Source organism: Ambystoma mexicanum, chromosome 10 (assembly GCF_040938575.1).
Source record: "Ambystoma mexicanum isolate Mex_15411 chromosome 10, UKY_AmexF1_1, whole genome shotgun sequence".
NCBI lineage: Eukaryota > Metazoa > Chordata > Amphibia > Caudata > Ambystomatidae > Ambystoma > Ambystoma mexicanum.
The window spans coordinates 397,374,887-397,390,407 of NC_090932.1; positions in this window are offsets into that span (position 1 = coordinate 397,374,887).

Here is a 15,521-nt window from a genome sequence, read left to right on the forward strand (position 1 = left end):
GAGCCATAATCTATGTCTTCTTGTGGCTGCATGTTGCTTGAATGTGTGCTGGGGCTGGCCTTTTATACTCCACCTGAGTGGATCTGGTGCACCTGGGCCTTGATTTGTGACACCTGTTTGCGTTTACCTCCACCTTTTTGGTGGCAGTAATTGTGATGTGTTTTTCACAGAATTACCTTTTATTTTTGGAGGTAATTCCGCTGTTTTTTAACTTGTAATATGACAGTAATGGGTTTTAGTTTTTTGAAGGTAATTCCACACACAGAATTACCTCTGGCTCGGATTCCACCAAATTATTGTCAGAGTTACCGCTGGAGGTGTTTCCGCCTGTGGTAACTCTGCATGAGGTGTCACCACCAAATATACTGGAAGTAATAATTTGCACAGTGGTAAAGTTGGTGGTAATAGTGTTACAACCAACTTTACCACTTACTGCCAAACTCGTATTGAACCATTCTTTAGGCACGCTAATAGTGCAGCTTCAATGTTACAAGCAATTAACTCTCTCCTTTAAGTCTGAAAGCACCCACTTATGGACTGCTGTAAGAATGAGAGGTCTCCTTTCCCCTCTCTACCCTTCCAGTCACTCCATTGGCATGCAAACACTAACACCACATCACGATTTCAATTGCCTAAAAATGCACGGGTATGAATGCAGGGGATAACAAAGATATGCTTTACATTAGTAATTGCCATGCTTTTGTTAATAGGGAAGTGTTGTGTTCTGTCCAGCCTCTGCTCTGTAGGTCAGCCAAGGTCAACAAAGCCCAAAGTTTTGCGGCGGGGGCTGAAGCCAGGTCAGCACAAAGGTGTTGTGCCACTTGAGCTCGGTGCACCTCCTCATCCTGGGCATCCCAGATTAATGGTGCAGCTCTACTGAGAGAGAGGGAGCACTGAAGGGGTCACCTCCATTTGCTCGTCTCTGTGCTCCAGTGGGCTCAACCACCATTTCTGGTTTGCGTTTAATTCAGCTGCTTCATTACAGATAGAGTAATATGTAGAGATAGATACGTTTGTCAATATATTTGGGTGTGCTTTAACCACTTGTTTTTATATAACACTTTAAATATCGCTGGTGTACTGGTTTGGATTTGTCCCCATTTGACCGAGGGTTGAAGCCGGAGCCTGGATAAGCATCTTCAGAATATTAACCATGCACGAGCATCCTGGCATTCTGCGTTTCCTTGTGCTGACTCTCGCATTGTTAAAATGTAAGTCTCATAGCCCACTGGTTTGCTTGATTTAAGTGATTGAGGTTCATCTCTTGTTGGCAGACTAGTCTACACTTGACCAGCCTACCCCTTCCCATCGCAGCATGACTGATGGTGATACAAGAACTGCAAGAGGTGTTAGAGCGCTTTTGACAGGTAAGAGATGGGGCAGGAGTTTGTTAAAGAAAATAGATATATGTGAAATATTGTGTTAACTTGCCTATTTCTTCCTCCTGCCTAGTGTGCTCAAACACCATCCACCATTACAAGCGGTCAGGATGTTCACCCCCTCTAACTACCTATCAGTATCGCTGTCTTAGGTTGCACATGAGTTTCCTTGATGATAACACCCAAACTGAGCCCATAGTTCATGAATATCTAAGACCATGCTGAGTCCAGTCTAGTACCGCACCATGCACCCTGGTACTGAGTCTGCCTAGCTGTCTCTGAAACAAGACCCTAATCATCAGCACCCTTAGTCATCTGTGCCTCTGCTTTCTTTCATCCAAGGTTCTCCTCCAAATGTGTAATGCAAGAATACATGCATCATCAGTCTGTAGATGGGGTGCGGACAGATTACTGAAAACAAGTATGGATACTGGGATGTATGAATTCATTTCGTGGGCTGATCCAGGGGCACATGAATGGATCAGGCTCAGAAGCTGATCCTCTGGCAAAGATCATATCAGCAGGAAACTTCAAACCCTCCCTCATTCGTCACTTTCTCTGAGGTTGAGCACTGCCATCTAGTCTTCAGCACTCTCTGCTCAACAGTGTTTCTTCAGATTGGCACTGCTGCAGTAAGTAGTACCTCTTATGGTATAATCCTTCATGGCTTTCATCTATCCCTGTGATTCTTGTTTGTATGAGTAAGTAGTCCACTAAACGATTTGCAACAACATTTCCCAGGTCAGTCATGGAAGCTTTGGGTCTGACAGAGAAAGGTGACATGCATTACCCTTCTCGTATCAATGTAGCTCAAAATAGGTATCTTCCATAACTATAGAAGTTGTGCGCCTTAATGGAACACCAACCACATCAATGTATGGCAATGTATTCACTGATAATCCTCAATACTCATGAAGTTTACACCTGGATTTACAGTCTGCCTCATTTCTGGATCCCTTCTGCACATCTCCCTAACCACTCGTGGATGATAATCTGCACCCATAGCAGAAACAGTGCACCATCTCCAACACAAGTGATGTGATGCATCAACACAGGCAAGAAGGAGAAACAATGTCTTAAAATGCCATATGTCAGCAAAACACATCTACTGTGGCAAACAAGTATGCACACACAGGATGTGCCACCAACCAAAAGCCTAAAGTGTCTACAAAGTTGTTACCCATGTCACAGAAATGCAAGCTGCATTCACAAACAACAGTCTAAGGCACTTAAAATATTGCCAAATGTGCTTCTCAGATTAGTTGCACATACCCACTTGTAATAGGGTCCCCTCGTGCACACGACATATTGGTTTTGATCAAGTCCACTGAACTGTACAGTTTAGCCTCTCAGAGCTGCCACAGTCATCTGGAATGTAGAGAGGCTCATTGCTCGTGCCACGTCAGCAAGATGAGGTTCAGCTCATCGCCATCGTTGTGAAGCAAAACATGCTGACAAAGAAATGAGAAATTATTAAAAGGAAATGCATCTTCTTTCATTCATGCAATACATCAAAATTGTTCCTAAAAAACTCCATGCTAAAACTAATTTCCCTGACTTTCCTTCCATAGGACTCCCAACAGAGATGCCACTGCATGTCAGGTATCCATGGAAACAGAATATATCCCGAAAAGGGCCAGGAACAAATCAGATGATGCGTCTGTTGGGCAGCTAATAAAGAAAAAGGATAGGGCCAAGAGAAGTAAATGAGCATTGCAAAACTTTCCAGCCAGTGTGACGAATCCCTTGGGAGAACCTCCTCTCCTGTGCCCAGAGAAGGGCAGAGCTACCTGATTCCGACCCAAGGGGTGGCTATCTGCTGGAGGACCACATGAGGGGAGAGCACCCTCAGAGAAATAGAGGTGACTTAACAGAAGAAATATGGTAGACCTCCCCATCTCTAAGGGATACAGACATCAATTTATGTCCATCTAATCTATGCATGGCATACTGTGAGATAGAACATCCTAGTGAAGTAAACAGAATCATCCATACATATTCTTATGCGAAGGCTGGGATGAGGAGGAGGGATTGTGTAATGAAGATTACTATGACCACAAAGATCAGTGTGCGTACTAGTAGTTGGGAACATATGACCACTGCCAGGCGATTCAAAACCAAGATGCAGGGGGGAAAATTCACTCCCAATGCCCATCAGGGGTGGACATGTCAGTCTGAGCAGATGGCAGGAGGCAAACAAAACTAGTGGATGCGAAGGATGAAAAAACTGTCAACTAAAGCCAGTAAGTCTGTACAGAAAAGTTGGGGAACTGGAGCGCTTAGTTTGGTCTACCGTGTACCAGAAAGAGTACGAAATGGAAGATGGAGAAGCTCGAAGATGCAGATAAGAACCTTGGGACCATGTGTAAAGGTGCAATAGATATATGGAAAAGAGACTGAGAACCATTTTATGATTAGAAGGCAAGTTGAAGCTAAAGCTAACATACTTGGGAAAGTGGATAGAAGTGCATATTATAATTTGGAAAGGCCTGTCAAAAAAGTGTAACAGGAAAAGAAAGTAATGGGTCTGGGACTCGTACCAAATGTGAACTGGGCAAAGAGAAGATGTTGAAACTACATATAAGGGGAAGGGACAGTCCTTGAAAATAATGAACTGTGAATGAAAGTGTTACAGAGTCCTGGCAGAAGAGTAAACCAGGAACCCAAGTGGAGGTGAATTGTGAATGGATGTATTACAGAGTCCCGGTAGGAGAGTATACCAGGAACTAAGAGAAAGGGAATGATAAACTGTGTATGAAGGAAAATAAAGGGAAGAGCAATATCCCTTTAAAAGTAGAGAACATTATAATTGTAATCCAGGGAAAGGGTAAAATTCACAAAGGTCTTGAAGTTTCTTTGTATGGAATTGGTACAAAGTCCTGGCAGGAGAGAATTCAAGGTGAACAGTGGAAACTAATGGTGATCTGTATGAATGGAATTGAACTGAGAGTGTGATAGGAACTGGGAAAAGAAAGCCTCTCCTGAAGTTGTTGGCACTTTGATTGATTTATTTACACATTTTTTTAACTTTACTTTGAACTGCTGGAGAATAGCTGCAAGTGGCAGCAAAAGAGACGTTGCCCTTTCCACATTATATTAGGTGTAGCCTGTGAGCATCAGGTTAGGGTTTTGGACAGAGGAATGTCTTTACTTTGGACATTATGACAGTAACCTTAGTTATTTTTGATGAGGCAGGGAAACCCCTCAGAGTCAGGGAAAGATAGGAATTAATCCAATCTTCTTTCTTTATTTTATTTATAAAATAAAGTCTATAGCAACCAAAATAATGTCTCTGTGTGTGACTCTAGCTCTTGACTCCCCACACCAGTGAGAAGAGAGAAATGGAAACAAAGGAAGAGAAAATCAACACAAAAAATTGGAGAATAGAAAATTTGCATCAATAAAATGTGGCCCAGAGGTCCAAGGATATCACTGTGGGAGTTCTACCTCAAGACTAAAAGTACTAGCGAATGTCTAGAATGCCACAACAAGCAAGTGCAAGATTGAAAATGTCAAGGATCAGACACTCCAATGTGAAAAATTCAATATCACCTGCTTTCTCCTGTAGAGTTTAATAAAAAAATGATGTGTTGTTATGTTATATTATGGTATGGTATGTTATGTTACTAGGCATGTATATAGTGCCATATCACCACCATATTCACCTCAACCCAGTTGTTATGGCTAATGCCAAAACTTTAAGGGGGTAAGAAGTCGAGGGCTGACAGCTCTAAGCAGATGCATTAAGATGTAGGCATAGCCTTAATAGGGATGGATTCATATCCCCCCAAGCCAAATAAGCACATGAACATTAAACCAATTGGTGATTTTCAGTGTCAGAAATTGTTTTGCTTTGGAACAGTCCACTGTAGCTTAGCCTCTTTTATTTTTTAGAGAATACCTGGTTATCAACTTGAACAATGTAGATCATTTTAAAGTAAAAATGAAAGCACAAGATATTCTAAGTTTATTCCGTTTGTACATACTAGTTTAAAAGGAACTAATTCTGAGAAACCTGGTATTTGTTTTAAAGCTAAAAATAATCTGCTCCGTGTATTTTGATAACAAGTTGTTCCAACCCAAAGGAAGTAATCAGGTAAAACGTTTCTTAAACTGAAAACCATTATGAATAACTGTGACAAGCAGCACAAAAAGGACAATCCTCAATGAGGGCCTAACAGCATGTCACATCAGGAGTGTATTTCACTCTATATGTGATAATAATGATCCCCAGTCACAAGAAGCAGCCAACCGCCTTTAATCCATGGTGGTATGCTGCAGTCATTGGGAGAGAGTGGCAAAACAGCAACACCGTCATCCCAAGTAAATTAACTATGATACATACCAAAGCAAAGTTCACATTGTAGTCACTCAGTAGCAATACATGACTCCCTTTAATAGGAAGAACTTGCTAGTGAGGTTTCGAGGGAATCACGGCAGAGCACTGGCTCAAGACCAATTTGTACGATACTGTGGGGGGATTGAACTGGCTAATCATGGCCCAAGTAAAGCATTGGTTAATGGCTACTCCTCATTTGTACATACTGTATATATCCCTGACCTCATAACCTACAAGAATCGTTATACTCTCTGTATTAATAAAATTAATTCTCCTGCATTCTCAATTGTCCTCCTACCCCATGACTACAAAATCAACATACTGACCACATGGGAAAAACTGGAGGTGGGTGACCATCATCCATAAGATTGGCTGGCCCTGCATGCAAATCCCAAACCCCAAACAAAACACCTTCAAATCCCTTCCATGCCTCATCGCCATTGTAAAGACTGGAGGGGGTATCTGAGCTCCTGCCATTTATTTGGCAGAGTAGAAGCACAGAGCACCCCAGCCAAGAATCTTTATTTGGTAAACGCGGAAGGGCAATCGAGGCTTAAGTTCTCAGGAGGTGATGCAGGCTGGTTCTTAAGTACAGTGTAGTCCCCAAGCACCAACAAAGAAATGTCCACACACTATGTTAGTGATAACACAGTTCTTTATATAAATAAGGTTCAAGTTATATAGACATACAATAACATACTTTGTGCTCAGGCAATACTATATGATAAATGTATAATTTCTATGTGGTACCACAATTACTCTTTGATTCCATTAAAATGCACCAACTGCTGACAGTTTCAAATGGCATAGAAATCAATAGCACAAAGATATAAACCATGACTTGGACAAGTTGGTTAAACAAAATGGCAAAACACTGGGTCCCCACCAAAGACACAGTTCTGTGTGACGACCCCCCCCCCCACCTCTGCAACCTGTAAATAAGATATATTGACAAGCCCAGTCCATATTGTTTAGAAGAGTCTTGTTACCTTCTACAAATGTTCTACTACCCCCATGTACCTCGTTTAGCAAAGTTCGATGACAGGTCATCGACGGATCTTTCTTGAGTGAACTCCCTTTAAGGCAGGAGCCATGGATCGTCGAGATTCCTCGAAGAAAAGATGAACAATGGCATCAAGGCAGCAGTTTTGGTCCTTGCGGTGCTCGTTGACAATCGGTTGTGGATGTCCTGTGAAGATGAGGCGTGCGGTGCACCCCGGCGATGATAGTTTGTTGCCGCAAAGAGTCAATGAAGAACGTAAGCCCAGCAAGGGGGTCGGGTCATCAGTGTTGGACGTTGGCGATCGGGACTCGACCGCAGCTGGCTTTTGGATCTTCATCACTGTCTTTGTGAACTTTGGGTGGCGGGAAACCCACCGGCAGATTCTCCTTGGTTCGGCAGCAACCTTGACTTTCTCTGTTGGGACAAAGCAGTCGACAGTGATGAACAAGGGAGTCCTGGATTCTAATGTCTTAAGCAATGGAGCGTTGCAGCTCTGGTCGATGATGATGGTCGTTGACGGCGATGGACTTCGATGTCCGGGTGCTTCGCTTCAGATTCCTCGGCAATCCCCGTGTCCGGTCATCAGCCTTTTGAGGACTGACTTCCAGGGAGCCTTGGTGAAGGTTAACTGGTTCATGATGATCCTGCATAGCTCGGGAAGAGGTCCCCTCGCCAGGTCCTCTCTTGGATCAGTTTCTTGAAGGCACAGCAGCTTTCAGATTGTGTCAAAGGGAAACAGCAGTTAACCTTCTTACTGCTCGGCTTCGAGATCAAGCATCAAGTTTTGACTTCAGCTTCTGAACGATTTCCATCAGTGAGAAGTCCCCAGATATACTGCTTGGTCTCTCATTCACTCTGCTGGGTCACACTCAGGCAACCAATTATTCAGAAGGGCATTCATGCAGCCAATCAGCTCAGAGTGCATTCAGACCCTTCTTTTCCATCCAGACACTCACAACAAGGAATGTGGATTGGGACAAGGCTCCTTTGCATTCAGCACTCCACACTTCATTCATACCGTTTCAGGCAGGGCTGTGTCAGTCTTTGTGTCACATACCAGAAACCAGACACACATAACATGAAATGCATATTGGTCACACATTCCATCAACCAAGGTCCCACCCCAAGGGTGTATCCCCAACAAACAGTCACTGGGAAGGCTCCAGTCAGTCCAGCCTGGACTTCCCCACACTACCATATATGGCACTTCCACCCAACAGCCAGTTAGGGGAAGGGACAAAGTCTGGGCTTCCCAGGACTTTGGGAAAACAAAGTAACAGGAAATAGACAGCAAGAAGCCACAGGGGCCATCTTGTCTTCTATCAGGAATCAACTAATTCCAATGGCAGGGCCTGGGTATCCCAAAATGGAGGCTACTCAGAGCACCTGTCAAATTCAGCATGGAGCTGCCGACAGTGTGGGATATATTTACCCACTCAACAGTACTTCCCCACATCACCAAGCTGCACTTCAGCAGAACCAGCAAAATGGCTGAGCTGGCTCCTGTGTGCACCATTGTCTCACACCAAAAACTGTGTTTTGCAACGATAAAAAGATGGCTGCACTACCTTGCCAAGCACATATTGGGCAGGATGGAACAAGAGGACACGCTGAAAAAGTCTTCCAGTGTGTTGCTTACATGTACAAAATAAGAGTAGTGAAAAAGCAGCGCTGCTTTGCTGCAAAGCCCAAAGTTCCCATTTGAAAAAGGGAATATTTCACATTGGAAAGGAGGTTGCTCTTACGCTATTTTCATCTGTGTTTCATCAAACTACTTTTATTAATAAGGCCTTGCCATGCCCATCCATATCCACATTGTGCTTCAGCAGAAGAAAGCATTATCCCTGAATGACAGGCTCTGTGCCAGCCAAATCTGAGAAAAGCCACTAAAGCTTTACTTCAGCTGCACGGAAAAACGCTTAAACTTTTGATACAAAATGTCAAAAATCACAGCTTGAAAAGAAATGTTAGCTTTCTATGCACATGTCAATTTCATGGAGACCTTTACCTTGTACAGACTGTTGTGTAAAAGAAGCTGGCTAAAGCTACAGGACAGTATTGGGAAGTCAGATGGAAAAAACAAATTTGAAAGGAAAATGCTAGCAGCTGTCACACACGTGTCAAAAAGGGGGCTTTTGCAAACCAAAGAATAACATGCCTGTTTTAAAAGTACTATGTTGAACAAAAATGTATCTTTGCCTAGCAATGCGAAAGGGGATTGTGCTGTGAAATAAATGTATGAGATGGTTTAATTCAGCAGGTTTTCTTCAAATTCAGAGCAAAAATAAATACAATAAATTAAACTGCATTGTCAACCTGGGAGAAACCAGCCCAAGACAGGTTTCCACTTGGGGAGGATGCTAGCAACAGAAGGCCATTCACAGTAGATCCTAACACACAGGTGATGTGATAATTGCTACCTTTCCAGACTTTGGTCTGTGCTCCAGTCTCTTACAATGGAACTTCTGGGACACAAACCTGTGAAGTCATAAACCTTCAATCAAACTGGGAAACCCCCTCCACAATGGGATGAACTGACAGTTGGGGGGTAGCTGAACATAGAAAAAAAGAAAAGGGCCGAGGGAAGGACATAGGATGCCCATTTGTCTCCAAAGATTATTTATAAATAAACGTGTAAGACTTTTATCTCTGCAACAGGACTTCACAAAAATGTAAAAGTTATACAGTTTAAATATGATTTTCATGGCTTTCAAATAAGATAGCATGTATGGGACACGAATGTCTGAAGAATGTGAAGCATAGGGGAAGGACATATGATAGAATGTTCAAAATTAACCGAAACAGGTCCTATGGTAATATGTACACACACCTAAAGTTAAAGAATTTTGAGCCGAATGTTTCATATTAAAAATGACCAAAGATTATTAGAAGGCGAAACAATGTGTTACAGACTGCAGAATTGGACTGGCATTTTATGCATAATATATATAACCTGCTTAAGTAATTTGTTAAGGTGCCCCAACTATAAAAATGTGGTATTTATGGCAAAACTGGATTTTGGCAAAAAGGACTGTGTGACGGCTTTTTACCTCATAAAATGCAACCTCGTTAACTGGGAATCCTCCTTGAGGAGGCGATTAACTTAGGCTGACCTATCCGAGTCTTGGAGGTAGGCCTAGCTCAGTTCTGTCCACCTATAATTCTGTGATGTCACCAGGCTCTATATAAGGGGTGGTTGACAGAACTTTGGGAGACACTATTCATGAATTTCCTGCGCCGGCATTCCTGATCTTCCACATTCATCTTGCCATACTCCAGATCCCACTGAAAAGCCAGAGCATAGCTGATCCTATACCACCAAAGCCAAACCATCCAAGCAAGGCCTCAATTCTGAAACCCCACTAAAAATCCCAATAGAAGCTGTGGTATTTTTTTGGGGAAGCATCCTGAAACCAGCCTGGTTTTTTCCCACTAACTGTATGCCCGCTGCCACCCTGCCATCCAGTGAACCGAATTGTCCAGATGTACTTGCCATCTTGTGACCAGAATTGCCCAGCTGTTTGCTGTAAGGCGCACCCGCTGTGTGGTGACCAGACCCAGTTGACTGTCCAAAATCCCAGATTCAAAAGTGGACAGTGAGTAACCCACATGCCATAACTCATAGTCTACCCCATCTTGATTTTCTTTAGTCCACTCTCAAAGCAATACTATCCAAAACCTGTTAACTTGTTAAAACTGTTGAAATTATCCATGCACCCTGCCCTTGACTTTCTAAGTGCAAGCGCCAGGTTGCCAGTCAATTCGTCGAAAAAAATTGGTCGACCAGACAAATGGTCGAAGCAAATTGGTCGAAAACCATTTCGTCGAAATATTTTTTTTTCTATTTTAACCCTTTCTTTTTTTTTTTTGGGGGGGTCCCCCCCCAACCCCCCTTTTTTGCCTTAAAAAACCTTTTTTTGCCTAAACGAACACCCAAAAAAATATATATAATTTTAAAAAAAAATTCGACTAAATGGTTTTCGACGAAATTGCGTCGACCAAATGTCATTCGACCAATTTGAGGTTGACGAATTGACTATCTTTTCAATTCTGCCTGGTGTAAATCATAAGCCCTTCATCATATTTTGAGTAATCAAACTCATTTCCAGTTAAAGTTGAGCACTGGAGTGACAAGGTTGACTTTGCGAATAAACCTTGGAGCTTACTGTGTCCCTCTTTAACAATATAGTCTTAATAATCTAGTTTAAGTCAAATTTGCCTTCCTTTCAAAACCGATGTTCTTATTTTTAATTGCTCTATTTTCCTAAAAACTAACCTCATCCTACCTTCCAAATCTCTCAATTCACCACCTATACCTGTCCTTTCACCTCTTTATTGTCACTGTGATATACATCTATCCCCAGCTCAAAATCTGCATTTGGATTCAGTGATTTTCACCTGTTTTTTTTAAACGTTTTTGCATTTTAAACTGCTTCTGTGTAAAAATGCAACTTTCCAATGTGTGATTTGACTGCACTGGGTTTTCAATTTCAAATCTGTTTTGTGAACTGTATGCTTTTGTGATACCTTACCTTATGGTTGCTATTGATATAACATCCCTGATACTGTGATAAAACATATGCACAGCATTATATCAAAACACATATAATTCATTATTTATCAAAATCCAATGTCATTTTAGGCCTTTGCAAGGGGTTTCCCTCTTACTTTGTGAGGGAAGGTCGGATTGTATTTTCCCCAACCGGCCTGGTTCATGGTCCTTTGTGACCTGGGGTATTTGTAAAAGGGGGTGTGAGATGGGCCGGGTATCGGCTCAATTTGAATTCATTGAAATTAAAGAAAAGGCATTCCTTTTGAGCACCACATCCCAGGATAAGACCAAGTGTCCTGGTCCGGTGTGTGACGCCCGATTGGAATCCTAAACACCAGCCCATACCCTGCTCTATGGGACACACATAGGTGCCTAAAACATACACTAGGGGTACAAGGTTATACCCCCACCTTTGGGTACCATAAGTGTATTCCAAGGGTCTGATCACCAAACCAAAAAGAGGAAAAGCTCCACTGCCAGGAGTCCCATATGGACTCCTGTGCAGAAAAGAACACAGAGCACACATATAAAAGGACTACAGGACAAGGACATGGAGGCCCTGCCCCTCCAATGCATATCCAGTATCACACCCATCTCAAGCAAAAACTCAATTACATTCCACCATTTTTTCAGGCCACGCCAAGAAAGAGGTACCTTAAGTGATGATCATTCCAAATGTTTCTCATCGGCAACAGTCTCCTACTCTAATAATATGCTCCTCCAGGACTATGATGTCATTGAGTCCCAACCTAGAAAACACATATGTTCCTCCCCATTCTCCCTGATTGTACTCTCCACCTTGCATGGCAAAAGTTACACTCTTGAACTCATATTCATCTGTTTCCCATCCTCTTATGCTTTAATCCCTCCCTCTTGACTCGGCCGACCATACATCAATACCCCTTCTCGTAACACACATGCCACAAAGACCAGTCTAAACACACTGTGGTTGAGCACTACTCCTTATGAAATGTTGCACTAAACACTCTAAAGAGACATTTGCAAAATGACCCACCTCAAGGAATTGCTTAGGCCTTCTGGATACATTTAACCCCGTCACCAAAGAATAAGTGGTCTCCCATTCGCCCCCAAAGTCTAGTCATGCCAAAGTCAAACTATCCTCACACTGGTGAACCCTGTTGCTTGCTGCCAATTAACTCTTTATTAGATCCATAGAAAAGCGGTTGAACAAGCAAAGCACCACAAGACAGAGGATCCTTTATCCCTCACATCCCAGAACACCCAACACAGGCATATCACCTCTAATGCCAAGTCGGCTTACTACACGTTCCCCATTCAGGTAGCATCTGACAGGAACAAATACTTATAAAAAGTACTTAAGTACTTCAATTCCCATAAAACTAAGCTTTCATTGATGTTGTTCAACATGGATCCCATATTATAAAAACACTTTTCTATGTCACTGCATGGAGCCATGATTCTCTCGTGGGATGTGAGGCACTAGAAGGCCATTCATTGGATATTTTAACTAAAGAGTATAAACCAAAGATAGGTCTCCTCATTGATGACAGCATACAACCAGTTTCCCCTAATCACAGTAAGGTACAGATCAAACTAAGGAGCAAGGCAGAGGAAGAACTAGACATACTGGTTTTGGTGGATATCATCAAGAAGGTAAAGGACCCTACTCCATGAATGTCTCCGATTGTCATGCCAGTAAAACCCAAACAGCCTGAGATTGCAAGAACATGTGTGGTTGTCAACCAACTCAATCAAGAGAGGAAGAGAGAGAAACCACAATCATCATAGACCAAATAATAGAGATCTGCAAGGTGCCATGTTTTCCTTAAACTTGACTTAAAGACAGGCTGTTATCAGGTGACGCTGCATCCCTGATAAATGACAACCTTCACCACGCATTTTGGACTTATGTAGATACAAAGTCTTAGTGGTGGTGTCCCCTCTGTGGCTGAAGTGTTCCAGCACACTGCTAAAGGGACGTTGACCAGTCTCACGGTGTATGCAACTTGAGTGATGATATACTAGTGTTTTCTGCATCTAAAGTCGGTCATTTAGAATGCCTGGAACTGGTGGTGAAGAGACTGCAAATACTGGGGTCTGACCTTGCACACTGAAAAGTGTGAGTGTGTACCAACACATTTCAAGCCAAATTAATATCAGTGGATCCAAAGAAGATCCAAGCCATCCATGACTCCCCTAATCCAAAGACAGCTTCATATGTGAGACGTTTCCTAGAAATTGTCACCTACTGTGGGGGGGGGGGGGTCATCTACCTGAGCCTCGGAGTACTCACAAAAATAGATAGTCCCTACCAATATACCACTTTTGAGTAGTCAGCATTCCATACATTAAGCTGCCTTCACATCTAATATCACAATGGCATTTTTTTTACTTGAAGAGATGTTCAGAGATTGTTGTGAATACAAGTCATTTTGGCCTTGAAGCAGTTCTTGTGCAAATTGATCACAGTGATGAAGTCCATTCTGTGGCATATGCTAGTTATGCTCTCCCAGCAACGGAGGCAAAGATATTCCCAGATCAAACAGTAAAAATTGTGCAGCGCTCTCAGTATGTTGACACTGGATTGAAAAGTGGATGCTTCATTTACAAAAGTACAATGTGAACCTTATGTACAGACCTACAGGCTATAATCCATCTGAGTGCCTGCCCAGGCACCCGTCATCACAGGCTTGCCAGTGCATCGAGCAAGAACGTGCAAACCAACATGTGAACTTTGTTACTGAAGCCACACTTCTGAAATCAATGTTGCTGATGGAAAGTGAGGATGTTTTAATAAAGGTCGGCATTTTCAGATAATATTCCAAACAATCGAAATCGAAATGTTGAAACAGGCACTCCAATCCCTGGACCGTCAAACTAATGAAGCCAGTGCGACCTTGGAAACGTTATGGCGAGTTAATCACATACTACCTATATCCCCCAAGGGATTACATTTGACAGACTCGTGAATTGTAATCTTGACAAACTTGATCTCTAAAGTACCTCACCTTGCCCATCAAGGCCAAGACAATGCCCAGACTGCACTAAAAAGCGTGGTTTCCACTGCTAGAAAGTAGAGTTGATGAGTACATCAAGAAGGGTTTGTGGTGTCAAGCAGGAGCGCCAGCACTGAGAGGTCCCCCCATCCAATCTGCCCACAGGAACTGTAAGCCTTTGGAGTACATGAGCATTGACTTTGGATCTAGGAATGCAGAGAGGCACTCCCTTGTGATGGTGTTTCAATGGTCCATCTACCCAGAGGTCATATTTGTATCATCCATAGCAGCATGTGACATAATTCCAGAGTTGGACAGATTATTTGCAACACAATGATTTCCTGCCGGGTGGACGATGATCAGCAGGCTTCTCTTTCAAGGTTTCTATCAGATCGAAGTGGATAAAAACATGTATTTTCAATTAATCGAACCTGTGTGTCCACATGCCAATGGTGATACAGAATTGTTCATGAGGACCCTAAACTATGTGTTCAGGATTGTGCAGGGGAGGAACATTGACGGGGCTGTATGTTCCTAATGAAATATAAATCCACGCCTCATTCTTCGACGTGGTGGCCCCGGCAGAGGCACTCATGGTAATCTCGCCTGAGATCAGAAGGGAAAAATCCATGGGTAAATTTAAAAAGAAGCTTAAGAGGTACCTTTTTAAGTAGCTCCATCTATCGAGCAGTTGTGTTGGCACTTGAGGTCCCCTCTATGTGTTGATCACTGTTTATTTGTTATTTTTCTTTTTAGGTATCACTGTATGCTCCCGTATACCTCCGGATCCGTTGGATAGTGCGAAACAAATTAATGAAAGGAAAGTAAAGTAAAAGTAAGATGTCGGCAAGGTCTGATCCTGCTTCATTCATCCAGGTGCAGGAGAGACCTTGAGGACGTGGTAACCATCAACATGAGAGAAGTTGAAAATGCTGGAGAAAGCATGTGCAAAGGGCCGCACAATCAGAACATACACATTGTTGACACTGTTCTTGTATGAACTTGCAAACTGTCAGAGAAGATGAGTCAGGCCTATGAACCATACCCCCTACAGGTGGCAGGTCTGAAAGTATCGATCATTGCTTCCAATGAGGGACACATGGTAACCCACAACACAAGCTTATCTAAGAAACTCGACAAAGAAAACCTCCCCACCATCATGGGACTTATCCAGGACATAATACATAACCTAAAATGAGGTATGTTTGATGTACACAAAGGGGCACCTGTGCCAAAGGCAGAGTCAGTGGAAAGAGAAACAGAACAAGAC